The sequence below is a fragment of the Haemorhous mexicanus genome, chromosome Z (assembly GCF_027477595.1).
Source record: "Haemorhous mexicanus isolate bHaeMex1 chromosome Z, bHaeMex1.pri, whole genome shotgun sequence".
NCBI classification, from domain to species: domain Eukaryota; kingdom Metazoa; phylum Chordata; class Aves; order Passeriformes; family Fringillidae; genus Haemorhous; species Haemorhous mexicanus.
The window spans coordinates 58,028,531-58,054,561 of record NC_082381.1 but is presented as its reverse complement, the minus strand read 5'-3'; the positions used below and the strand labels follow the sequence as shown (position 1 = coordinate 58,054,561).

The window sequence follows — 26,031 nt, the reverse complement described above, 5'->3', positions numbered from 1 at the left end:
TTTCCTTTGAGTTTTATGTAGAATGTGTGTGGGTGCTGCAACTGTTATAACAATCATATTTAGTAATTTCTTTTTACAATGTTATACACAAGCTGCAAACAAAAGAGTCATTGATTCTTAAAAAGTAACAATTATTGTCTGCAAACTCTGAGTATTATTATTTTACCCATAGAATACAAAGAATTTAATCATGTATTCATGTTACAGGCAATAAGATCTGCTTTCTAAGGAGACAAACTGTTTAATATCAAAGTTAGATGATATAATGGAAGGATACAGAGCAGTTTTTCAATATTATCTCTTTAAGATATCAAAATCCCAGACAGGAAATATGTCTTAAATTATGGTGGGTTTTTTTCCATAGGTACAGCAGAGTGTAAGAGTGTTGTCCTTGTCTTGCTTGCTTTCTTCCCATCAAATATCTGAGGCTTAATGTTTTTATCATCTTAAATCATTTCCAATATATTAATATACTGCATTGATCTACCATTCATCTGATTGTTGAGAGGAGGACATTAATGGTTTCCATTAGTCCATTTTCTAATTTCCATGTGTTCTGATGATAATAAATCTTTGCCTCATCCGTTTGCAAGGAGCAGCTGGTTCCAGCAGAATGGACTGCATTGCAGATAATGGAGGTTTCTAGAAGGAGAAAATAAAGCACAGAGCAATGAGTATCTCTTCAGCAGGAAGAATGGCAGGTTCTTTTGCAGAATACACTCATGAGAAAGGGGAGGATGTGAAGACAGGCCACAAGGCTCACAGCTCTACAATGTGATTGGAAATCCGGGGACCAGCATCAGCCTTGTAAAATCAGAGAGGAAGGGTGAGGGATGCGGCTCAGTGTCAGGGCTCAGCAATGTGTCTCTGACATGGGAGGCTGCTTGAGCCTGGGCTACTCAAACTGGGCAGAGTCATCACACACCTACCTGAAAACTACACTATGGAATGTAGCTGTAATTCCTTGTGTATTTGTAGTCCCCTTGTTGTTGGCTTTGAACTGTCTTATTTTAGGACTAGCACTGAGTTTTCACATTTTGTGCAGTTCCTATATGTTTTCAGAAGAAGAGTGGGCATAAAGTTGAGTTCAGCTAATTATACAAGGATGTTGTTGATTTGATAGACCAAAAGAATAAACAGTGCATGTATTCACAGGCTTGCACAACACCAATACCATTAATTTCTTATCTTCCTTGCTTTTTCTTTGCCCCTCAGACTTGATCTAGGTATCTTCACTCCCTGGATTTCCTGCCAAAACCATTACAACAGCAGTAGTTAACGCATCACTATTCCAAAATCTTATTTTCCATTCTAAAACTTCAACACCCTGGAAAAACACTATGCTTTGGAGCACAGAGGAGAAAATTTGGAATGGTCTGTGAAGGAAAACATCTAGGCAGAAGAGCAATTTTGAAAAAATTGCACATTTTGTTCTGGAAGAAAGCAGTGATGTCAGACTGAGCTATAAACTCCTTGGTTCAGCCATGGCATCCTCTACTCTTTCACCCTGAGAGAAGAGCTGCATACCCAGGACCCCTCAGAGGGACCAAGGAGGCCCTCAGTGACTGAAGGAACCCCTGTGGAACCTACCTACAACAGGTAGGTTTCACAGGGGTCCCAGTGTCGAGGCTTCTGCCTTACAACAAGACAGCCACAGAACGAAGTGCCCGGACTCTTCACCTCATTGCCTTTTCTTAGAAGCTCCTCGCATTTCAGACATTTTGACAGGTGCTCATTTTCACTAAAAATGCATGTATTAAGTTGTGATAATGGTGGGAAGAAGGTGTATAAAATTGTGTCTTCTCTTGTGATCAGATTTTGTTCATTTTCATGTAACCACCACATGTTTAAATAACTGAATTCTATACAGTTCTGTGAATTCTGAAATGTATAAGAGTAATGTAGGCAGGGTGGGAATGAGGCTCATAAATAATGCAGGTTTCTGTTGCTATCTGGGAGCAGGACAGGAATATGCCTGTTTTCTTCACACTGTTCAGAAAAAGTGTTGCATATTGTAGTGTAGTGTAAAAAAAAAAGTAGCTAATGAATCACCAGAGCTGTTCCATGTACCAGACTTCTGCATTATAGAAAGAATCCTTCTTTGAAAGAGAATGGATTAGTCTGATCTGCTCTGTATCTGAAAAGCAGATGCCACCTCTGCTTCATCTGTTTTCATAGTGAAGGCCTGTGGCAGCAACGAGTAAAGTAAAGATGATTAGAAGAGCTTAGAGGTAAGATCCATGGAATCATAATTCTTCCTTTAGGAGCAGATAGTAATAAAAGCTCATGAAGTTGTTTTCCTTGGCAAGATTTCAGTGTTAAGTCTCTAAAACATAATGATTTGATGGTCATGACTTGGCAAGTCATCCTTAAAAGTAACTCATGGTCACACATATTGCTCAATTTGAACTTTGCCTGACATCATTAGTTTCAAAGCTGGACATAATATTCAGGATTTCAGAGTTTATTGTTAAGAAGAGGAAAAGAAAAAGAAACAGCCTTATCTTTAAAGAAGGCGTTCACCTACATCACAGAGAGAACATGCACACATGCAAACCTGCAACAGAGAAAGTAAGGGTATTAAGTAAGAGGCAGGAATTCTAATGCAAAATAAACTGTCTCAAACAAAGCATCTGCTGAACGTGGAGTGTTCATTTTGCCAAGATATTTATTGGAAGAATTATTTTAGCCATGGTGTTGTACACAGTGTTTTAGCTAACAAATTTTAAAATTGCTTTGAAGTGGATGGGAAGAACACAGACAATAATGCCAAGAAAAAATAATCATGAACTTGGAAAAGTTTTCTACCCCACCCTCACCATGAGTACTTCAGGAAGTTCTTGACATATTGTCAGACTCTGAGGACTGCATCTTAGTGAAAAAGCTGGGAAAGAAAGAGTAAGGAAAAAAAATCAGTAAAAGGATAAATATAAGAGCAAACAACAAATGTTTAGCAGCCCACTACCTCCTAGGGCAGATGACAACCTATGTGTGGCACATAATACACCGCAAACTGAGCTATTCCTGAGTTTAGCAGCTGAAATAAATCACAAGTGCAAGCAATAGAGTTGCCATGGCATAAGAAGCAAGTGCTATATTTTATGAATTGTACACTAATTTTAAAAACAGTCTTTGATCTATTTTAGCTTGAGGTGTGAATGCCTAGACTGAACAAACACTGTGAGCTCTGGAGCACCCTGCAAGCATATAGAATCTTCTTGGGAAGAAGTCCTGTCAAATGAATGTGTGAGCTTTGGGGGGGTGCTTCTAAATCAATCTTTTCAATCTGATGAAAAACTGTGGCCTTTCCCAAATAATTCTGTGTGGCAGTCATAGAATGATTGCAGAAATGGTTTCTTCTAAATGCTGTAGTTAATATGTGTTCAGCAGAAAGAGGAGATTGTAATTGCAGACTGAAGGAAGAGAGTAGTGAGAGACACAACCTGGGAGGTGACGTCTTTCCTGTTGCTGGGGAACAAAAAATTATTTGCATTTTTTCCTGACGCTAAATTTTTACTGAAGCTTGAAGAATTAAATGTGAAAAAAAAAAAAGGAAAAAAAAGAAGAGACATGAGACATGAATAGTTCACATTTACTATAACTTTACAAAATTCCGCAATGGATCATGTTGATCAAGGTTTATGTAGGGGTGACAAGGACTAATTAACCAGTCCAGCCCAGTGTCATCACCAAAAAAAGTGGAGAAAGATACTGAGGAGAAGATGGGGTGGGTGAAGACAGAGAAAGGGGGACTCTGAGGAGGAACAAAATGACCAGATTTGCACTGGCAAGTGAGATTCTTCACAGAATGAGCAATGGTGTTGGCATCACCAACCAAACAGCAAACAAGCTTCTTAACACCTGCTGATTTTAAAGTGCCTGAGTAACCTTGGGAAGCTTTGACAGGTTACTTGACATTGTAAAATATTGCTGCTTAGCTTTTGAGCTACACCTCTGCAGGGCAAGCATGAGGAACATATCAAATAAAGCTTAGTGGGAATCGATACAAAGTTGATTTAATGTCCTTGGGCTTGAAGGGGTAGTCTCAGTTCACCATTCTGCTCAGCAGAAAGTCCTACAGCTTGTGGTCACAGAACAGCAGAAGGCTACTTAGTTAAGCCTAAGTCTGTCTTTGCCAATGGCATGCTTGTTTGTCTGCCTGTAGCCATCAGGAAGTTCTGATTTTATTTAGCAGCAATGGATCTCCAGTCAGAGCCATATATTGATTGAGCGTATTCTTTGTGCTATAGTGAAAATTGTGACCCACATCTTATGATTTCAGTGGTTGGAAATAGACTTACACCAACTAAACCAATAATAATTATGCAATTAATAATTATGATCATTGTTCTTTGCTTTACATTATATTGAGTTTTATTCCATACACTCAGTTTCAGCATTTCTCCATGACTCTGTTTGTCCTTCCCTCATTGGTGTAAAAACATTTGTTCATTTCAGTTTGAAGGCAAACTGCAAACCTTAGTGCACACTGTTTTTACCCATTACAATTGAATATACTTCAAAAATCAAAGATGGATGGTGCTTGAGGAACTGTTCAAAAAAGAAAAAAAAAATAGGATTCATTCTCCATTGCCTTAAAAATCAGGAATCCACGCTACTAAATGATAGATTATGCACAACATGCAAAAGCTTTAAGTAGTAGAAGAAAGGGGTTACCAGTGATGAAAGAGGTATTCTCAGGAGCAATAAAGATTCTGGGAAGGAAGTCAGAAAAGATTAATTTCTAGTATATGTATGTAGTATGCATATGTGTAGTATTTGGAGTGTGTGAGAGGAATTTGCTTTCATATCAAAGGTACCCTGCACTTATGAACTGCTTGCAGATCTTCAGAAAAGACATACATCTGAAAAGAGCCTAGAAGGAGAGGTAGGAGGAGTTAGAGATTTTGTAGCACTAACCTTAAGGAAAGAACTTGTAGAAATATGGCAAAATTTCAGCTTAATGGAAAGAAGCAGTAATGTAGTAAATACAAAGGAGCAATAAAAATTCACTTGATGTAGATAGGTGAGGAATGGGAGCTGTTAGGCAGTTTATTCATCATGGTAAAAAAAAATGTCAGGTAATGGTGCTAAAGGAAAAAAGGAAATCAAGAGCATATGCTACGAAAGGAAGGATATGTTACACTAAACAAGAAAAATATCTAGCAGTCATAAGAGTGTGCCCTCTTTCAATTCACAAACAACGTCAGAAAACATCAAAAAATGACAGTGTGACAATTGTGCAAACTTCAGGAGAGGAAAAAACCAAAACAAATCATACCTGTTCTCTGCAGTTTTTAGTTTAAATTAAAGTAAAATAAAAATCCTTAAGAATGAAACCTGATATTGCAAAAAGTACCTTATGAGTACAAATTCCTTGAAACACACCTACAAATATACACACACACGAAAAGTCATCCTTCACTGAGTATATCAGCTCAATCTTCAAACTGCGTGGATGTCTCCTAGGGTGTTCCAACACAGATTGCTGATCAAGTGTGATAGCTTGTGTATTCTTCACACAGAGGCTGGATTAGAATTAGATTAACAATTTCATTTACTCACATGGGGCTGTATTACTTCCTCTCCTTCCAGATGGACCTTTACTCACACAAGTGTGCTCTGATTGGCTCGGAGCCAGTTTGTAAGAGGTTTTATTCTCCCATACGTGTTCATAATTATCACACAGGGGAAAGTCCTCCTTCTCTTAGCCAAGTTGTGGACTTGCAACTGTGGCAAGTTCACAAGTTCCCATTTGTGAGAGAGTCTTCAAGAGTTCCTTTCAGATAAGTCTTCTCTGTTAACAGTTATTCCCACATAGAACAGGGTGGAGACATGTAGGTGTGTTTTAGATCTACTAGAATTACACCATTACCGAGGGACAAATACCACTGCTCAGGGATCTCCCCTGAGGAGCACAGCATTAAAACTGGGACATAGCACAGACCCCTAGAGCAATGTCAGAGCAACACCCAACCAAATCCTGAAGGACGTGCAAAGAAAGGTATGCAACTCAAGGGCTAGTCACACAGAAATGAAAGTCTGATATATTCTAATATTGCAAGTATTATGCATTTGTTGTGCAGCAATAAATAACATATGAAGAACATCTCAAATGCCAGATGACTGTGACAACTGCCGCTGATTCAAGGCAAGACTTTGTATGAATGATGAAACCATTGGGGAACTACTGCAGCTGAAATAAAGAAAACTGGAAAGTCTATAGAGGCAATCTTCTCTAAACTCCAAGTCATCCAGATTTTCAGGAAGAGAGTCAACCTATCACAAGACCATCTTGAATAAATGGGAACACATGGCTGAGCCGCAGTGCAGATGTTCTATGCCCAGAGTAGGTGGAAACAAGGAAAAGCAGTAAGGGAGGACCATGGAAACATTTTCTAGGCATGCAGAATATTGTAGAAAAGCTGAGTTCAGCTAAGACTGAAATTGCCAAAGGACACCAAAGGCAGAAAGACAAACCTCCTTGCACAAGCGTATATAAAGAATAAAAAATAATCTTGTCATCATGAGGTAAAATGAAGCGCTAGAATTAGTGACAGTGGTCACATCAAAGGCTGAGATATTCTGTATTCATTTCCTTGGCCTTCATGGAAACAACATCCCATGTCTGCTCTGCCAGAGCCCCCAGGAAGACTGCTACCAGCAGTGCATGAACATTAATTCTCAACCTAGTTTGGCTATTGTGGTAAAAGGCAATAAAAAATGTTTCTGTACATAAATTCACAGTAAAAGAAAAGTCGAGAATCTCTATCCCTTATTTGGTTGTGTTAGGAAACAGTGACAAGGGATTAGGAAAAGGCTGAGGTACTGAATGCCTTCTTTTCCTCAGTCTTTTATGGTAAGAGCAACTGTTCTCTCCAGCTCACAGAGCTGGAAGATATAGGGAGCAGAATGGAGCCCCCATAACCCCAGGAGAAATGGTCAGTGTCCTGTTACACATACAAGTCTACAGAGCTGGATGGGATAACCCAAGGGTGCTGAAGCAGCTGCCAGAAATGCTCACTGAGCCACTTTCAGTCATTTCTCAGTGTCCCTGAATAACTGGGAAGGCCCCACTTTACTGGAGATTAGCCAATATGATGTCCATCTATGAGAAAGACCAGAAAGAGGATCCAGGGAGCTACATGCCTGTCCTTGGTGCTGCAGGAAGTCATGAAACTGATTATCCAGAGTGTCATCAAGTGGTAGATAGATGTAGAACAACCAGACAACCAGGTCCAGCCACCATGACTGTGAAAAGCAGGTCCTGCTTGACCAAGGCAATCTCCTTCTATGGCAGAGTGATTCACTTGTTAGATGAGAGAAGCGCTGTAGATGTCATCTACTTGGACTTCAGTAAAAAGTTTGACATAGTGTTGCACTATCTGTTGGAATTGTGAGACGGCTGGACTGCTGTGCCCAGCAGTCTCACGATTCTTGTCTTTGCCTCCTTTGCTTTGTCTGTCATCATTTTCTTCCACCTTCTCCTTATGTTGTTCAGCAATAAGACAAGCACTAGTGCTGAGATGAATCCTAGGAAGACAAGGATTGACACATGATGGATCAGAACAGTGGTCTGTTTAGACTAATTTGGTTTTTTTTGAGAGCAGGGAGTAATATGTGCTTTAGAGGAAGCTGAAAAAAGCGTAACCAAGGAGAGATTTTTTTTTTTTATCTACTGCATGTGGAGCTCCAACTAAAGTAAACAGAATGTGTACATACATGATTTTCCAATCAAGCCTCACTTCACCATGGAGATATAAGTCTTAAGTGCAGTGTCCTTCATTAGATCCCACTACATGTAGAACATTTAAAGCTGGTCTTCAAAACAATGTCCATAAAATTAAGCATGTCTTCAGAAATAAGAAAACTTTCAAATAAGACGTGAGCTTTCTGGTCCAGCCAGCCTCAGCAGAATGTGTGTGATTTCAGCTCTTTCAAAGACTCATCCACATCTATTTATGTATTAAAAAGAAATAGAGAGGCCTATGCTCAGCCACCCAAATTAGCCATTATTTTTTATGTCTTCAATACCTGCCATGACTCAAACTCACCAGTACCTGTAAACCCTCTTTTTTTTTTGATATGTGTATAGATATTTTTCCATTTTTCCCTACCCTAACATCTAATCAGCCAACTATCTAATACCAGGTAGAGCACTCCTCTAGATGTAGATGGGTCATCTGTTTTATACCAGCGTTCATTCTGGTTTCGCTGTTTCTCTTCTTCCCTCTTCTTACAGTGTGGAAGCTAAGGTGAGGTACAGCAAAATTCTTAGTTAATTCATAGTTCTTTCTTTGCAAGTTTATCCTGGTAAATACACTACTCCATTGTATACAATCCCTTAGTTTTTCATGTCTGCAATTGCCTACATCAATACCATTCTCCATCTCCTCTTTTAAAACTTTTCCAGTGCAAATGAGGGTGATGGCAAAACACTCGTGTTTGCAGGTGAAAAATGACACACTTTACATTAAGAGTCTTCCTCTTTTCTATCAGCTTGATGCAGCCTTTTAGAATTCATTCTTAAAGTTTTAAAAAATGCTGGAAAAAAAAAAAGAAGGAAAAAGGGTTTCATTTCATTGTGCATTTAAGTGAAATCTTTAAACCCCTTTGCATTATTTTATCACATCAGACTTGTCAAGTCACACTCATTTGAATGAGTGAGATTTGAAAACTTCTGAGTGTTATGTTACATTTTCCATTGATATATGCCGTGAATCTTTACGGCTCCATGAAAATGAAGCCAAAAGCAAAAGGAGACAGCTCACTTCAAATGAGTGAGACTGGATAGGTCTGTCATATGTTATTTCAGGTGCTCAAAGGATAGCAATTCTACGCAGAGATGGGTGATGGGGTTGACAGGTTTGCATGGATGTAGATAAAGGGAAACTTAATAGCAGAGACAGAAACAAAAAACAATGATTCCAATAGAAGAGTCATATCCTTTGAAAACTAAATTGAGTCTCATCCCATACTCAAAAAAATTGAAATGTCAGAGGTGAGGGCCCTTCTGGAGGTGCTCTTGCACTCCTGCAATGAAGAACTCTGTGCAGGAGAAAGCTGGCATCGCTTGCTCTGCAGGTCATTCTCCTTGGCTGGAAGGGGGAACTGTGACCCCATAGCCACCTCCTCCCCAGTGCACTAATGCTGTCACAGATTCTCCTAATGAGAAAATGTCTGTGTGGCAGAGACACTTTGCACATCTTGCTTGCACATTTGTTCAAAAGCCAGCCACAAACTGGACCCTGTTCCTAATTTTCAAGAATATTTTTCCTCTGATTTTGCGTGCAGAAGTTGAGTTTATAATTCTATATCTTGATTTTATAGTGTTCAAACAGTCTTGTACAAGTTTCTCAGAGGCTTTTCAATGGAGATTTGATTTCCTGTTCAAGTGAGGAGAAGAAATCTGGTACAAGACACCTTCCAGATCTGCACTGTGTAAGGAAGAGCCTCCAAGTTGATTTTTTTCTAGCCGAGGGAAAAGCACTTCAAAGAGCTCTTTACCACGTGCATGGCGTGTTTAGCAATGCACAGCTCGAGCAAAAAGGCTGATGTGAAAGACGCCAAAGGGAATCTCTTGCATTTAATGGGTTTGCTCCCACAGACTACGTGCCGGCTGCGCTCAGAGGGCGCCGGGACGAGCTCCCAAATAATCCCTCCAGGATCGCCCAGCCGCTGCACCGCCCTGCCGGCAGCAGAGGGAGATGTCGGCATGCCTTTCAGTAGAGGCTTGTCTCGGCTGGGACTTGCACTTCATTAATTCATAGCTTGAAATCAAACCAGCGTTTAAACTGCGCTGCTATTAACACGCAAGGGAGGACATGCAGTGTGGAGAATTTCCACTAAACTTGCTACACAACCACAATTTTTGTGGGATGTTTTTGGATAGTCAGTAAAACAGAGATACTCTTACAGCAAAATATTCTCAGGAAAGAGCTCACTGAAGCATTTGTTCAGCTTTTCTGAGACTGAAAGCAAATAAAATATAATGATTTGTAGGAAGACAGAATCAAACTTAAAATGCACATTTTTTTTGTTTGGGTATGTAAACCATCGTAACCATTTTTATGGAATAGAGGCATGAGGATGAGCATTTTTGAGTGATATAAATACAGTGGATAAGTATATGGGCGTATTTTGATGCCATGGTTGTGGTGAGATAAAACTTGATCAGTTTTATCTTGGAAAGCAGCAATAATAAGAACAATAAAATACAATCTTTATTCAGTTTGACATAGCCAAAGGGCCAGAGAAGGTATATCAAATTTGTACCAGATGAGAATTTTCTCTTTGCATCCAGATTTCATTCAGAGGAAGAAAACACACTAGTATTCTCACTTACTTTTCTGTTTGGGAAGATTATCTGCTGGCTTGGGATGCTGGAACTAGAGCAAGCATTAACTCTTGTACTGCTTTCAAGAATTAAGTGGAAGTTAGATTTGGTTTCAGATACCAGGTAGAAGGAGAAATAAAGAATTGGTTCTGTTTTGGCTGAAGACAGTTTCCAGTAGGGAGTGCTCCACTGAGTTGATAGTGAAGGTAAGTGTGAGAAGGGTGAGGGGCTTCTCTGCTGCTCCAAAGGAGGAGAAATGCCTTACATTGATAGCTCTGCTTTCCCAGCCACTCTGCAGATTTGCTTACCATGCTGTTCAACTCAGTTACTGTAAAACATGGACAAAAACTGGGAAGAAAGAAATTTAACACTTTTGTCTGGAAATTGTTTTGCTCATACTGTTAAAACTGATTTTGAAGGCACATTCCTTAACTTTGGGGTTACTCCTACTGATCACTATTAGCTTCTTGGATTTCCTTTAAGTGTAAAAGAAAGAAAAATGTTAGGCATTTCTTCCTACTGAATTCTTTGGAGGGGAAAAGGATAGAATTACCTAAAGATACTTACAGAGGTATCACTCTGCACTGATGCAAGAAGAACATGTTATTGAACACCCAGCTCCTTGGGAAGGTGGTACTTCAAGCCAATTAAATTATATCCAAGACTTACAATTTAGGCACCTACACTGAAGCACAAATCTGGCTTCATTCAAACTATGCCTGCCACTCCAATAGGGTAGGACAGGCAGCACAGGGCAGTCACACAGCCCAGGCTGCCTTGGCAGGTGGTTCTCACCCATGGAGGGCAGCTGCTGCCAGCAGCCAGAGTCAATGGGTGCTGCAGGCAAAGATCTAGCACAAGTATAACCACAGCTGGAATGGCAGGCAAAGTCCCCTCCCTCCACCCCCTCTGCCATGTTGGGCTAATAGCTGGTTTTGGAAAATGGTGGTTGCATGAGCTTAGGAAGCACAAGAGCTGTTCTTTTTCTGCATTCTGGTATTTCACTGAAAATTACAGCTGATCTAATTTTTTTTCCATTTTGTCAATGCAAAACTACAGCAGCTTATCCAAAATCCACAGAGATTCTCCAAAACTTATTATGATGCAAGCAAGCAAGAGCTATGGTAGGACCTGAAAGCCTACCAGGCAGCAAAAAAAAAAAAAAAAAAAATTTATACTCTGCCATACTATGAAGTTCAGTGGCAGCCTCCAACACAAGAGTGTGGGAGAAAATGTGGAGTGACACACAAACTAATGTCTAAGAGAAATGTGAGGGATACAGCCATACAGCCTACAGATTTTTTAAAAAAGTATCTAAAATGTAGGAGCACTGTGAGGAAAAAAAGACGGAATTATAATGAGAAAATTCTCTGCATTTCCTGGATCAAGTTTTTAAGTGGAAAATTGTAGTCAGAAGACATTGGGGTGAACTTAGCATTACATATAGCATTATTTTAATGTTAGCTTTTTTTTTTTTTTTCTCTTTTGAATAATAATATAAAGTCAAATTTAAATTGTAAATAGTATCCAGATACTACTAGTTTCCTGGCTCCAGTTCTTCAGCACATATGGCAGAAGCATAAGCTTGTGCCAGTCTGCCTACTTTGGGTAATTTTGCATGCAAATAGTTTAGTCCCTATACCGAGGTGCTAGAATGTGTTTAGTACACTTGAAAATATTTGCATTGCAAAGGAAGAGCTAATCTCCTGAGAAAAATCAAATTGATATTTTATATTAAGGGACTGCTTTGGACTTTGTGTGGCACTGTTATATGGAAAATTATGTTTACAGTACAGCTAGAATTTTTAATTGACCTTCAAGAGAGAAGGACCAACTACTGCTTTGCCAAATTTGAAAGCTACTGGAACAGTCTCTACTTGGCATTCACCACAATGCCCCTTTTCTACTCCTGAATCTTTCTGCTAACAATTTCATAACTTTGATAAAACTATTACCCATAAACAGGTTTAGCACTGATTGCAATGTTTTATATGTACTCAAGTGGTTGGAAAAAAAGAAGCAACTCTTATTAATGGTGTGAATAATTAGCACAGCTGAGTCTGTTCTAACTGCTGGAAATGTCTGCTCCATATTGGACATATCTAGAGGCTCCACTTGCCACTTCATGACCTTGCTTCCCATCCAAAGCAATGGAAATATATACATTCCCATACCAGTAAGCTGATATTCAGATGTATATTCCAACCATCTCCTGGCGAACAAACAAAAATGCCTTTCTGTTACTGAAATTCATCTCTGAAGATATTCATCTTTGAAGCAGGATGTGACAGGTGAGAGTAGCACCTAACACAGTGCTGGTTCATCTACTCAATCTATCCTCTTTGCAGCCTGTCCCTGTTGTATGTGGCTGGCTGTCATGACACAGGACTGAAACAACTCAGCTCATGCAATTTGTTAAACTCAGCTGGTACTAGCTGGACTCCATGGCATTAGTGATGCTGAAGTCATGCTTCCTCTGAAACTAGTCTTTCAGGACACTGGAAACAGGTCTGGATTCCCAAATATTTTGAGTCCCACCACATGTATGCTGTTTGTCAAGAAGGAACTTAAAAGGTGTTCTTTCTGAAAGTATAGCTGTACGTTCAGCCACACATTTCTACAGTTTCAGCACAAAGTGTACATGAAAATATTTTCATGAATATAGTTTCTTATGGTTTTGTGGGGGAGTTCAGTTTTTGAATTAACTATAGTTTATATAATTGCATTACTCGTGTGTAATGCTATTGTATTTAGAGAAAAGCTGATGAAGTCACAGGTAGGCTTTTTTTTTTTTCTTTCTTTCAGCCTGAGCACAGATTTTATTGCCCTGTTTGCTGATCCACATGCAAATACAGCTGTTTCTGCTGCAGGAAAAGCTCTTCTGGGGCCTAATTGTGCACTGCCTCACACAGCTGTCAGAAGCACTCAAGAAAAAAGGTGTAAGCGTCTTTGGAAATTCCTGAAGAAGAAACCCTTGACATGGCTGATAGCCTGGGACAGAGCAGGAGGGTGAGGGATGGTGAAGTAGTCAGTGTAGCAAGGTGGATGACTTCAGGGTCTCTTGCAGTAGGTCTATAAGCAGCAGAATTCATTTGTGGTAACCAAAGCTGTCCTGTATACCTTATTTTTTTCCTGGTGAAATATTGATCAGGCAACTGATTATTTAAGTCCCAATAATTTTAAAATGGCTATTGTAAATGTCTGTCAAACTCCAGCAGGTCCCATGAAGGCCTGTTGACTTTCAACGTGTGTGAAAAGAATTTAATCTGAACTCAAAAGTTGCGTAGATGCACTCTGTACCATGAATGAAGCCTTTATTTAATTTGAATTAGCAATTATGTTGTCTCTTTTTAGTGTTTGCTTAATAGTTGTAATAGCTACTAAAACAACTTTTAGACTTTTTAAAATTCAGAGATTTCCATTATCTTTCTAAGGAAGTAAGTTTTCTTGTTCTGTGTCATTCACAATTCAGACTAAGTCACCATTCATTGCAATATAATTACCATGTAATCCTCCAAAAATCCATTAAATTACTCTATTAAATACCCCAGGTACAAAACTAATATCAAGTTGCAATTTATGGGTCTTCAAACCTTCAAATTCTATATTTGAAGTCCTCTAGCTTTTTTATTTGACCTGCCAAAAGGAAAACTTTACATCCAAATTTCGAATATAGTTATTTGTGATATATAAACTTTTGCCTCCCAAGTTTTTAATTGAATAATGCTTAGATCTTTGTTTTGATACCATTTCTGAGGTGTCATGCTTGCTAAATGCTGGTGAGACAGGCAATTTGGAGGAAAACTCTCTATTAACTGCCTGCCACTCTTTGGCTGTGCCTTGTTAAGACTTCAGAGCACTTCTGTATGAATATGGGAATGCTCAGCGGACTTTTGCCACCTATTTGTGTACTAATGTGAATTATTTGACAAGAACCCTGTCATGCCATGAGAATATCCTTTCTCTTGCTATTTCATCCTCAGAGCTCTTGCAGGTGCTGTAGTATCACTGAAATAGCTGCCATATCACATGATTACTTTAATGCTCATTTCTATTAATGTATTTCTATTTGCTGGTGAGTTTGAGTACAGTTGGTTTTAAATATGCCATGTGCTGGTATGACAGAAGGAGCCACAGGGCAACTTCAGGCTCCTTGTCTTCAGGGAGGTTTTGGAGCTGTGCTCAATTTCTAGTTATCAACAAATAAATTCATTACCAATGATTCAGTTCAAGGTGTTGATAATCTTTTTTGTGTGATTTTTTATGCCAGAGGAAAAAAGTTGAATTCTGCATCAGCCAGCAAGTATCTCCTTCTCAATACTAGTAGCACAGTTGACTACATACTTTGTAGCTCTATTAGGCTATCAGTAAGTCTCTGAATAATACCAGCAAAGAGGCACTGGAAATAAAATAATAGTGACAGCAATGAAAGCAGCTCAGTCTTAGATCTACATGTCAGGCTGGCTGCAGATACAGGCCCCTGCTCTCTCAATTTCAATGATTATCTTTTCAGCCATATTTCTGATGAAAACGGAGATTCTCAAGTACAATTATTCCAAAAGTTAAAATAAAGAAAGCTGCCATTTGAGCAGCTGCATAATGACATTATGGGTCTTTGTATGAACTCATGTGTTAGCATAGATACTTCCATAGGAACATTACCTCATCATTGGTATGTTCAGTCCCATACTAACAGTATGATACCTGTCTGTACAGCAAGGTGCCAGGCTAACTACAGAAACAGTTTGATGAGAAGCAGCAGTGGTTGATTTGTGAGCACTGAAATGCTCTCTCTGATTTGCAGGGGACCAGCTGGTTAGAATCTGAACTGAACCAAATAATGTGCACTTTGGTGCACACCATCAGCTGTGCTGCTATTTGTTCTTCCATTATGTCAGATCAAAGGAAGCATGGTCAAACATTCTAAATATAGATCTGGGATCTTTTCTTTGTCTCATGTTATTCTTTTCTGTTGTTGTCACTTAATTTCCCAATTATATCCCTTCTATGAAATGGCCTATGACTGGTTTTGCAGCGTATTGTGAGACTTGCTTAGTTACATTTGTAAAACACTTAGAAGATCAAAACTCAGCAATAACAGCAAAACAGTCCCAGGCTTTTCTAAGGGAAAGCAAAAGATTCTGGTCCAAGCCCTATGCTCCAGCTAATTTGCTCTGATTTTCCACCACAACCTTTATTTGACTTTAGTTCTTCCTGTTGTCAGAAGCAAACCTCCAGAGGTGTCCAGCCAGCTGGAGCAGCCTGCCTGGGAAAGAAAAGAAATATGGAGCCAGCTGAATCTTCACCTTCAGTATTTGCTCAAGTAAAATCACGTACAGGTTTTACAAAGTCTTTCTTCTTTCAAATATATTATGATCCACCATAAGGTGACAAGAGAAGAAATAAAATAATTGTTAAAAACAAAGGTAAAAAGAGGTAATAGTTGTGAATGGAGAGTATGAGAAGGGTGGAGGAGCAAAGAAAGACTTCTTTTAGAAGGGAATATGCATCTTAAAATTAAAATGAGGTAGATAGATAGCTGCATGAAGCTGCAGGCAATGTGAAGTCTCCATTTCAGCAAGCCACACTTTAGCCCACTGTGCCTACACATTTCTCATTTAAAATAAGTAATACCAGATGGGATTGTAATAATTACCTTTCTTAAGTAATGCTCTGCTGTGTTTGGAAAGTTCTATCAGAAAGACCAGCATCCTCTAAGCATCCAGGCCAGTGAAAAACACTGTTTGCATTCCACAGCTTTATGCAGTATTTTGTTTGTATGGAGAGTGCTGTAATTCACAACTGCCTGGCGTCATCAGACTCTGTTTCAACTGACAGGCAGTCACAGGTATGTGTGCCAACAGAACAATAAGGAGTATGAACACAGAACAATAAGGAGTATCTGTCTTTGTCTGTTTGTGAAACTCCTGTCTGTTAGCAAATAATTTATTTTGAAAAACCAGAAATGAGGTTTCTGCTTCCTGGGAGATGCTAGCACATCAATCAATCCATTAGATATGTAAATAAAGCAATAACTGAAGAATAAATAACTTCTAAAATCCACCAATAAAATCTTCAAATATTTATGTTACCGGAATGAAATGACTAATGAACAATTTGGAGGCTACACTATATCTTCAAACATGGAGGGGGAAAAGATTTTATAAAAAGGAAAAGAACAGCAGCATCAACTGTAAACATTTCATCTCTCTCTGATCCTCCAAATCTTTCCTTTATTCCTCTTACTCACAATCTGTTGTAAGAAAAAAGAAAGAAACCCCCCCCCCCAAAAAAAATCTTTCCACACATTTCCTCTAGCATAGAGAGTGGGAAAAATAGCTGCCTTCACAGCTGATGACACCCTTAACTCCCTGTACTTGTTTGCCTAACCCAGAAGCACATGAGCCTCTGGAAGGTACAGCACACAGCTCTACACATAGAGTGTCCAGCTCTCCTGGTGCTGCAGCATTCTGTCCCTCAACAGCAGACACAATAGATATATGAAACCCAGCCTTCTGAATGATTCTTCCCTTATGTTGGGGGAAAAGCCACCAAAGAAATCATACATTTGCTAGTAGGTAAGTGCACAGCAATTCCTTTTAAGGAGGGAAGTCAATTTAGAGTTCGAGCTTTTTGTTTCCATGTACTAATCATTGGCAACTCCACTAGGTATATTTTGTGCATTGAAAGCCCTGAATGAATCCTTCTCATTGATTATTACTGCTATGATTACTGTTACTGTTGATAACCTTACAGCTTTTCAGCTTTTCAACTGGACTGTGCATCCCTAGTCCCATTGACAAGATCACATACTCGAGAATGCATTTCTTATGAGATGGGATAGTTCTAAGAAAGGCAATAAGATACTTAAACTGAAAGTGATTGCAGTTGCAAAGTTGAACAGAAGCCTAAAAATGAGGTTTTCATTCATATCATGATATTCTGTAGCCAAGACTTTTGTGGATTGGACCCTAAATTGTTTTAGTATAGCTTAAATACTCACTAATTTAACACCATTTAAATTGGCAATAAAAACACCCCCAGCTGTGTTGAGCTGTCATCCTGTTTATGCAAAATAGCTTCAAATCTTAATACTAACTATACTAAGTAATGCTACTGGGATGAAATTGATAGTGAATGTGCACAGCTTATTTTTTTAATATACTATGAGGCAGCCTAGCCAAGTGTTTTTTAATTACTAGTACTACTTTAATGTCACATAGTTATTTCCATAGTATAAACACTGGAGGGGAAAGTGCTATTTCTGCAACAACTTTGAAGCAAGAAGTCTTTGTGGTTAACCATTTCCAATTCATTCTGTACTCTGCCAAGATTTAAACAGCGCCTCTTTACCACCTTGCAGTTATGTACCTTCCTTTGCAATTTGCCAGGAGTGTGCTCTTATATAATTGCTTTCTTTACAGTCTGACTTGCAGGTTAACCACAATCACCTAACGTTAAGGGTGGAGGTAACATTCAGTGGATAAAGAGGGGAGGGGTACAAGAACTCCTATGCCTATCCCTGACAATCAGTCACTGAAGCATTTAATGGAAATTCTGACATCTGAGTCAATACATACCTGGGACCCTAAATAATGAAGCACACCTTGAGTTTTCCAAGTGGCTGGAAGTATTCCAGAGGAAGGCTAAATACTCTTAAATGAAACAATCCACACTCGGCAGTGTACTGCAATGCGAGATTTAAGTTCCTTGCTTATTCAAATGCTTCACTGACCAATTTTGCATAAAGGAGCAGAGATCTTGATGTTCTACCAAGCCAAAAGGCATCTCTTCAACATCTCTGGCTAACATATGATTATTCTACATTCTCCAGAGACTGGGCCGTTGCTCACTGCAGTCACTACCGGGAGCTGACAAATGCATTACATTGTAATACTCAACACTCAGAGGGAATTGCCCCACTTTTGCCAAGATCCCCATAAAAAAGGTAATCAATCTCTGTGATGACTTAAAAAATGAATTACTGGCACCAGTGATCAGGACTTCCCTGGTTCTGCTATAGCATATTTATAGATACTCGATATGCAGAAAGAATCACAGAATCATAAAAGGTCCTGGAGGTTGGATGGTCCATAGAAGGTTCCACAAGGATTCACAAGGATCATCAAAGTCCAGCTCTGGCCTTACATAAGACAGGCCCAAGAGTCACAACAAGTGCCTGAGAGCATCATCCAAACATTTCTTGAACTCTGTCAGGCTGGTGCTGTTACCACTGCCCTGGGGAGCTGTTCCAGTACTCAGCCACCCTCTGGGTGAAGAACCTTTTCCTAATACCCAGCTTAAATCTCCCTTGACACAGCTCCATGCCATTTCTTTGAGTCCTGTCAATGGAACACAAGTTCTAGAAGCCTGTGAATTCTCAAACAGAGAGAGACAGAGTGATGGGTGAAGAGAGAAAATAACATGTTTTTATTATTGCATCTCAAATGCTCTCCTTTTATGTTTTCCTATCTGTTTTCCTCTTCCTTTCTCTAGTGATGTAGTCACACCTTGACCTTTTCCCAGGCTGAATTCAGGCACTGTTTTAATGTATAGGTAGCAATAATTTTATTAATTAATTTTCTTAATTACTAACCAGAAAACTTTTTTTTTCTTCTTTAAAATATGTGGAAATTTGTCTGCAAGTCTAAGGACAATGAGTTACAGGAGATTCCCAAAATTCCTTTTTCATCCAAACAATTTCTGCAATTTTGAGTGGCACCATGAGCATGGACATGGAGATCAAAATCAGAAGTTTGAATAGCTGTGTAGGAATTATGACTGTCATGGTTATAGAACCTTGACAATACCTTTAGGACCACCAGCAGAATATCTACTTTAAGGACGTTGTTAAAGGATGCTTATTCAACTAATTCCTAAAATGCAGTATATGTTACAACTTTTCTATATACCCTGGTTTTTTCATCTCTTCATATTTAAGAAAGCTTTGACTGATAATCCAAGTTAATTTTCAACCCACTCTCTCTCAACACCCTCTCCTCTCTTCCCTCCCCTCTGTCCGCCATCACCAAAGCTACTGATGACAGCCTTTTTTGTAAAACCATTTATGTACTAAAATATTATCATTGTGTGTCAGATTCTTCTCAGGTTTTCAAACTGTATTAAATACATTTTTCAACTCTTTTCCTTGCCTTTCATTCTAGTCATCTTTTTTTGGAAAACAACAGTAACTTCTTTTTTTCTGTTCAACAAATTCTAACTTCATGTAAGTGCTACTTTTATTAACTTCACTGTGCTTATTTTACACCAAAATTACATACTGAAATTGAAAAGATAAGCTATTTCAGCACGAACTCTGATAATAACAAATGCAACCAAAATATTGTTTGGGTTGTTTTTTTCTTTTGGTATCAGCATGAGCAGCTCAGCATTTAGATAAAGAGCAGAACACATAGACATATAAGGGGTTTTAAAATATATCTGACAGAGATTTTCATATGGCAACAATAAAACAAACCTAATCCAAAATTTATAATGGACTGTTAGGTAAAATATTGCTTATTGGAGGCAATTTAGACACCTGCACCAATAGAATTTTAGTAAAGTAATATGTGGACACAAGTGCTTTGAAATGAATCTCAAACCCCATTTTCTAGAGGCAAGAAACATTTTTGAAAATGTTACTCCAGAGAAGAGAAGGTTTAATAAGGTTCAGCTACCAATTTTCTCCTTCCAAGAATGCTCTGTGTTTGTTTATCCAAATGCTAGCATGATTCTTTGTCACAAGTCTGTCACAATCAGAAGGACCATGTTATAACTTGCAAGATGTATTAACACTCACAATAACTGCAGTGAAAACGTTCAGCCAAAGGCTGTCATAACTGAGCCACATTTGTGCTCCAGCTCCTCTTGCCAAGTGTGGATGACCTAATCTGCTTTTGCTTAGTTTAGCTTCCTATTTCAGATTTCCCAGAATTTATGCAGGAGAAAAGTTCCTAATAAGAGGCTGCACTTATGTGCTGTCATGAAGTCTTATAAAAACATGGTTCCCGAAAAAGGGAAAATGTGTTTTTTTGTTGTAGTCCACAGATGCGGGTGCATTTGTGGTGCTATGCCTCCTGGAATACCTATTTAAAATGTATTCCTATAGTGTTTGTCTTGACCAAATACATCACATTTTTGCAGTGCCTGAGGTGTCAGCTCAGTGACGTAATTGAGCAATCATAGGTCAAATGACTGTGGATGCACACAACCTGTATAAAATATGAAGTAGAAATATACAATACAGTTCATCCTCTAGATTTCTCTTGTACGGAGCATTTACACCTTTTTTCCCACTGGAAGTTCTCCCAATTTCCAGATATGTTTTCCTTTTGTAATCACTCCCAATTCATACTGCTACATCCAAGAAACTACTTCATTTTAAGAATGGAGTGTTTCTATAGAGATCTTGAGAAGACAGATCATGCTTCTTGTTCCCATTAGGCCACTTTCTTTGAGACAAAGAAAAAGTTAGTGTTCTTGGTACAACAGAATCCCAACATTGGCATTCTGGTGTGTGTGCCATTTTAAAAGCATTTAGTGATAAGCAACAATAAACCTTTACTGGCAGGGAAGCAAGTCTTGCAACAGCCATGAGATAGTAAGTTTACTTCTTTACACCCACATCCTGTTAAGGGGAATTACTTCAGTACTTGTCTTATAATTGATGCATTTAATGTTGTTTACATTGGAACACTTTCTGACTGATTTCTTAAACTTGAATTTGTGTATAGAAGAGCAGATATTACTCTTTTGCTGAATAAGGTTAAATTTAAAGTGAGTTGTTTGCAGTTATAAATGGAGGTTGATACAGCTGATACAGATTTATCTCCTGCCAAACTAATGCCTGTGAGGTAGTCTATATGGATAACACAAAGTACTGATGAAGCTACTTTCTTTACCGTTCTTGTCTTTCTGTTTGCAGTAGACACATGTGCCCTACAAGACAGTAAAAATGTAATATATTCTGTTTTGGATTAACACAGATGTATTAATAGGATAAATAGTTCCTGGTCTAATACCTCTGACAAACCCTTTACTCTGGAAGTGTGAAATTAAGTACTTGCCTTAAAAGCCACTACTTGTTTATGCCAGTTTGTGAGCACAATAAAACCTTAGTATTTGTGGATAAGTCCACCAGAAAAAAAAACCCAAAAACAAAACAACTTTTGTAAAATCTCAAGGGAGGATTAGAAATATCATTCATGTAAAAGCTTTCATCATTTATATATCTACTACAAAACAAACACATATATTAAAGAACAGTATGAATCTTTATAAAACACAGTAAAGCTGAAAAAAACTACCACACTGAGAACTGAAATGGTATAATTTGTTTGATAGCACTCTGTCTAGAACGTGTAGAAAAGATTTTTAAAAAAGTCTCTCTTCATAAACTATGGATGAAATGGTTTTTTATACCTCTGTCACTGAGAAATCCACAGTACAGAACTTCTTTTTCTGGTGTTGAATGTTTTAGTTACATTTTTTAAACCCATGCTGTCTCAAAAAGATAATTACTACTGAATCACTAAACACTACCCAATGGAGAATGGTGACTCTTGGGAAATTGTATAGCTCCTCACTTACTTGCAAAACAAAAATTGATTGTTCACTGGATGGAAACTGAAGCTCCAATTTTCTCTTAATTGCTTTTATTAAATGGGCAGGTGGAGTTTTTAATTTCTTTGAAAAAGCTACTATAAAATCTTTATCACTCAAGAGTAGAATGAAGAAAAATGTGATTGCGGGAAATCCATCTTTTGGTATTAGATGCAAATTGATTTATATGTCATGGAGCAGGATGAAGGAAGGGGAATATTCCTTCCTTCCTCCCTCAACCATGAATTCTAATTTCCATCATACCTTACTTTTTGCATGAGGTCAGTAGGTCAAGAGTCTCAGCTTCCACTCAGCCCTCATCAGACCCCACCTTCAGCTCTATATGTAGGTCTGGAGTGCCCAGCACATGGTCCAGAGAAGGGCATGAAGATGGTGAGAGGGCTGAAGCAGTTCTAATAGGGAGACAGGCTGAGAGTGTTGGGGTTGCTCAGCCTGGAGGGGAAGGCTCTGGGGAGACCTCCTGTGGCCAGTAGTTAAAGGGGGCTTATAAAAAAGATGGACTACAACTTCCTACTTCTTCTGGAGTGATAGTGATAGGACAAGGAGGAACAGTTTTAAGTTAAAGAGAAATTTAGATTAGATATCAGGAAGGATTTTTTTATTCAGAGTATAGTGAGGCACAGGAACTGATCATCTAGAGCAGCAGAGGATGTCCCATGCATGCAAGCACTCCAGTCCAGGTTGGATGGAGCCCTCAGGAACCTGATCTGTTGGGTGGCATCCCTACTCATGTCAGGGGCTTGGAACTAGATGATCTTTAAGGTCCCTTCTAACAAAAGACATTCTAATATTCAGTGATTGCTCAATATGTGTACTCCACCCTTATTAAAAAGGTGTAACAGATATTGGACTCACTGTAAAAAAAAAAAAAAAAAAATTATCTCTACCCTGAAAAGCATTGCTTACTTCCCTAAATGCTTGGGTTCTACTGTAGAGCCACGGTATTTAAGAGAGATTACAACAGGCACAATATATTCTAAAGAGGACAAATTGAAAAGAACTGTATTTTTCCCAGTGGATTGTGATGTCTAAATTCAAGTTAAGATCTGGGAAGGGGTGTTTTGTTTTGAAAGTCAATGATTCCCTCATGACTAATTTATTACTGTAATGCTCTGTGCCATTGAGAAACTGATGTCGTACACTGGGATCATCAGGGCAGTACACACTGGCTTATTTAAGTTGGTTATATCTCTTCAGATTTCATTAATTCAGCAATAAAAATGTCATAAAAATAATAACAATAAATCTAGACAGCTTGCATTTTAGAGGAAAAATAACAGGAAAGTGTAGGGTGAGTCCACCATTCGCATGTTAATTTTTATGATGTCATAAATTCATTCATAGTGATCTGCAATGGCAACAAACTTGATGTTCAGTAGGGATTGATCCAGCAATCTTCAAAGGAGGACATTTTTAAAAAGAGCAATACATATTTTCTGTATATTTCTCAATAGAGCATTCTATTCTTTGTAGGGACCTAAGAAACCTAAATTAATTTTTGTGGCAATAAATCTACTGATAAATCTATTGATAAAGCACAATCTGAGTAATGGTCCAACTATTCTCTTGTGCTTTATAAAAAATTCTTCCCTGCCCATCCATGACTTTGGATTTATGAAACTGTGGCAAGCTGAAGGTAAGTTCAATAACTAGGTGCTTTTTGCAGCTGTGTTAGGAGAGTTGATTCTGTCATGCAATGTTGCTTCCTCAAGCATGTGCCTCTACTATGAATCATACCACACATACTTTCTGACACAGAAAGAGAGACCATACAGTATTCTACACAAGTTTTAAAACTCGCATAATTCTAAGTGTATTAGGAGCCTTAAGATAAATACAATTAAGTACTATAAATTCAGTCCTGATGTCAATAAATCTAAAGCCGCTTCCATTAAGGCCAACTTACAAGAGTCAAACCAGTTTTTGTAAAAGTTTTCATTAAAGGAGCTTTATAAGTCTTCTATCTTTCTGAAGAACTTCACAAATTATGTCTTGAACAAAATCCTAAACTTTAAAATATGCAGTAATTATCAAGTCTTGTTGTCACAGTCCAAGGGTGGTTACAGACCAAGGGTGGATATTTAAGCAGTCATGTTGATTTCCGGTTTTTTTCTCCATTTCATTTCTGACACCCACTCCCCGTTTTCCCTTTGTTTCCAAACTTGGAAAAGGTGTAGAGGACAGAATGCAGATTTCATGGCCATCATCTTGAGATAATCTCCATTATTACTATAAATGCTCTGTAGATTTCCAAAGCTGGCAGTTTTAAAATGTATCAAAACGGAAAAAAGTAAACCAAAACCAAATGAAAAACATACAGACAGCACATACAGCAGCTTCATCTCCTAAAGGTTATGAATGGAATTCACTATATTGCATTCAGTGAAAACAAGAAACAGAAGATAAAGAAGAAAACTAGAGTCTGAAATATTAAAAACACATGGCACCATCACAGACATGACAGAATATTTTCCATTATTTCCATTGCTTAGTGAAGAGCAACACTCATACCTGTCATACACCCACCATTTCCTGAGATGGGCTAACAGAGACCCACAAAGATCACATCTCCATAGGAAACAAGTCATTACCCTCCCCTCTGCAGCCTTTATACAACAGTTAGCCCCTGCTAACTGTTGCTCTTTTGACACATATTTGTCCATGCAGGTCATTCCCTGTATTTGTGGTAAAGGTCTTCAGAGTAGGAATATGGTAAGATATTTCTATCACGCAGTAAAAGAACAGCTAAGCTATCCATACTGCCCACATTGTTCTTCTTAGACAGAATGTCTTTGAATCCTTTGATCAAAATGCAGCATCAGAGAATGTTGTAGAAAGTCTTCACATTCAATTCAGCTTCCTCACAAAGTACTTAATGCATTTGTACTTTCAAATGACTTATTAGTTTAATGGGAAGAATGAAAATGTTCCAAGAGGTGGATCCCAAAATTAATTTGCGGCAGCTTTTGAAAGTCATGGTCTTTTCTGTACTGATTTATAGAAATTAATCCTGAATGAATCTCATCTAAGTTTGGTTGTCACCTCATAATGCATTTCACAATTTCAAGCTCAGAATTTCAGCAGGAAAAAAACCAAGCATTTATTCAAGATGTGAGTGAGTAAAAATAATAGTAGTGCACAGAAACAACATTCGCAAACCTTCCTAATCTAGTAAATTTTTATTCTCTCTGACAGCTCTACTCCTTTGCTACATCTTCTATTACAAGTCACTTTACCCACCCCGTCTTCCTCTATTAATAAATTGGACAAAATGTACAGGCCAAGCTTTGGCTTCCACGTTAATCAAATTCTGACCTCGTTGTTCAGAATATTTATTCTCCTGTGCCTGTGCGTTGGTATTTATGAACAAAAAGAACTAGTTTGTCAAAGTCTGTGTTTGAGATGTACGAATTCTGGCTATGGAAATGTTAAACATCCTAGGGCCTTTTTGCCCCCCTCTCTTAGTGGCCTTTCATGATGGCAGGCCAGGTGCTTCCTTTCAGGTGCTTCCCTGTGGGCTGCAAAGGACAGACCTTTATTCCATACTCCAGCTTTACAATAAGTATTACCCAAAGGTGTTGGAACACCTGGATAACTTGATGGCGCCCAAGGTATGTCAGAGAGCTTCCAGTGCAGGAAATCTCTCCCTTTTTGTTACGCATCTAAGTGAATTTGCAAGTGCCCTATAGAAAGGAAGAAACTGCTGGTATTATTACCTACAGTTTGTGAAATTCACTTTCAAATTGGGAAGTTGGAAAATGTATAAATCAAAATTAGTACAATCTTGCTCACGAGTCAAGTTAGTTAGTTACCTTGTGATAATCCATGTCTCATGCCAGTTTTCTCTACTCTGACTCTGCACTCAGTCAGAGAATAACAGCACTGTCTGTACAGAGATAATCTGGCAATATCCTTCCCACATCTTATTTTCTGAAATTATGACTGAGGATTCAACTAGCTCAACCAAAGTCACCTTGATCACAGTTTTGCATTGCAGTGATCCACTTGGATTTCATTCCCATGTTCAACCACCACGAGCACTTCCAGCATCTGCAGCAGATAAAGGCCAT

The 26,031-nt window shown here is 38.5% G+C and overlaps 1 long non-coding RNA gene across 3 annotated transcripts in view; it reads left to right on the top strand.

Moving 5' to 3' along the window:
- Positions 1 to 16,746: 16,746 nt before the first annotated feature.
- LOC132322261 (uncharacterized) overlaps positions 16,747 to 26,031 on the top strand; it is a 36,482-nt gene continuing 27,197 nt past the window's right edge. For 2 of the 3 annotated variants that reach the window (XR_009485063.1, XR_009485061.1), the window contains exons 1-2: positions 16,747 to 16,914; positions 18,171 to 18,284. This is a non-coding gene — a long non-coding RNA (uncharacterized LOC132322261). The remainder of the gene's footprint in view (positions 16,915 to 18,170; positions 18,285 to 26,031) is intronic. The other variant, XR_009485062.1, reaches the window with a different exon arrangement.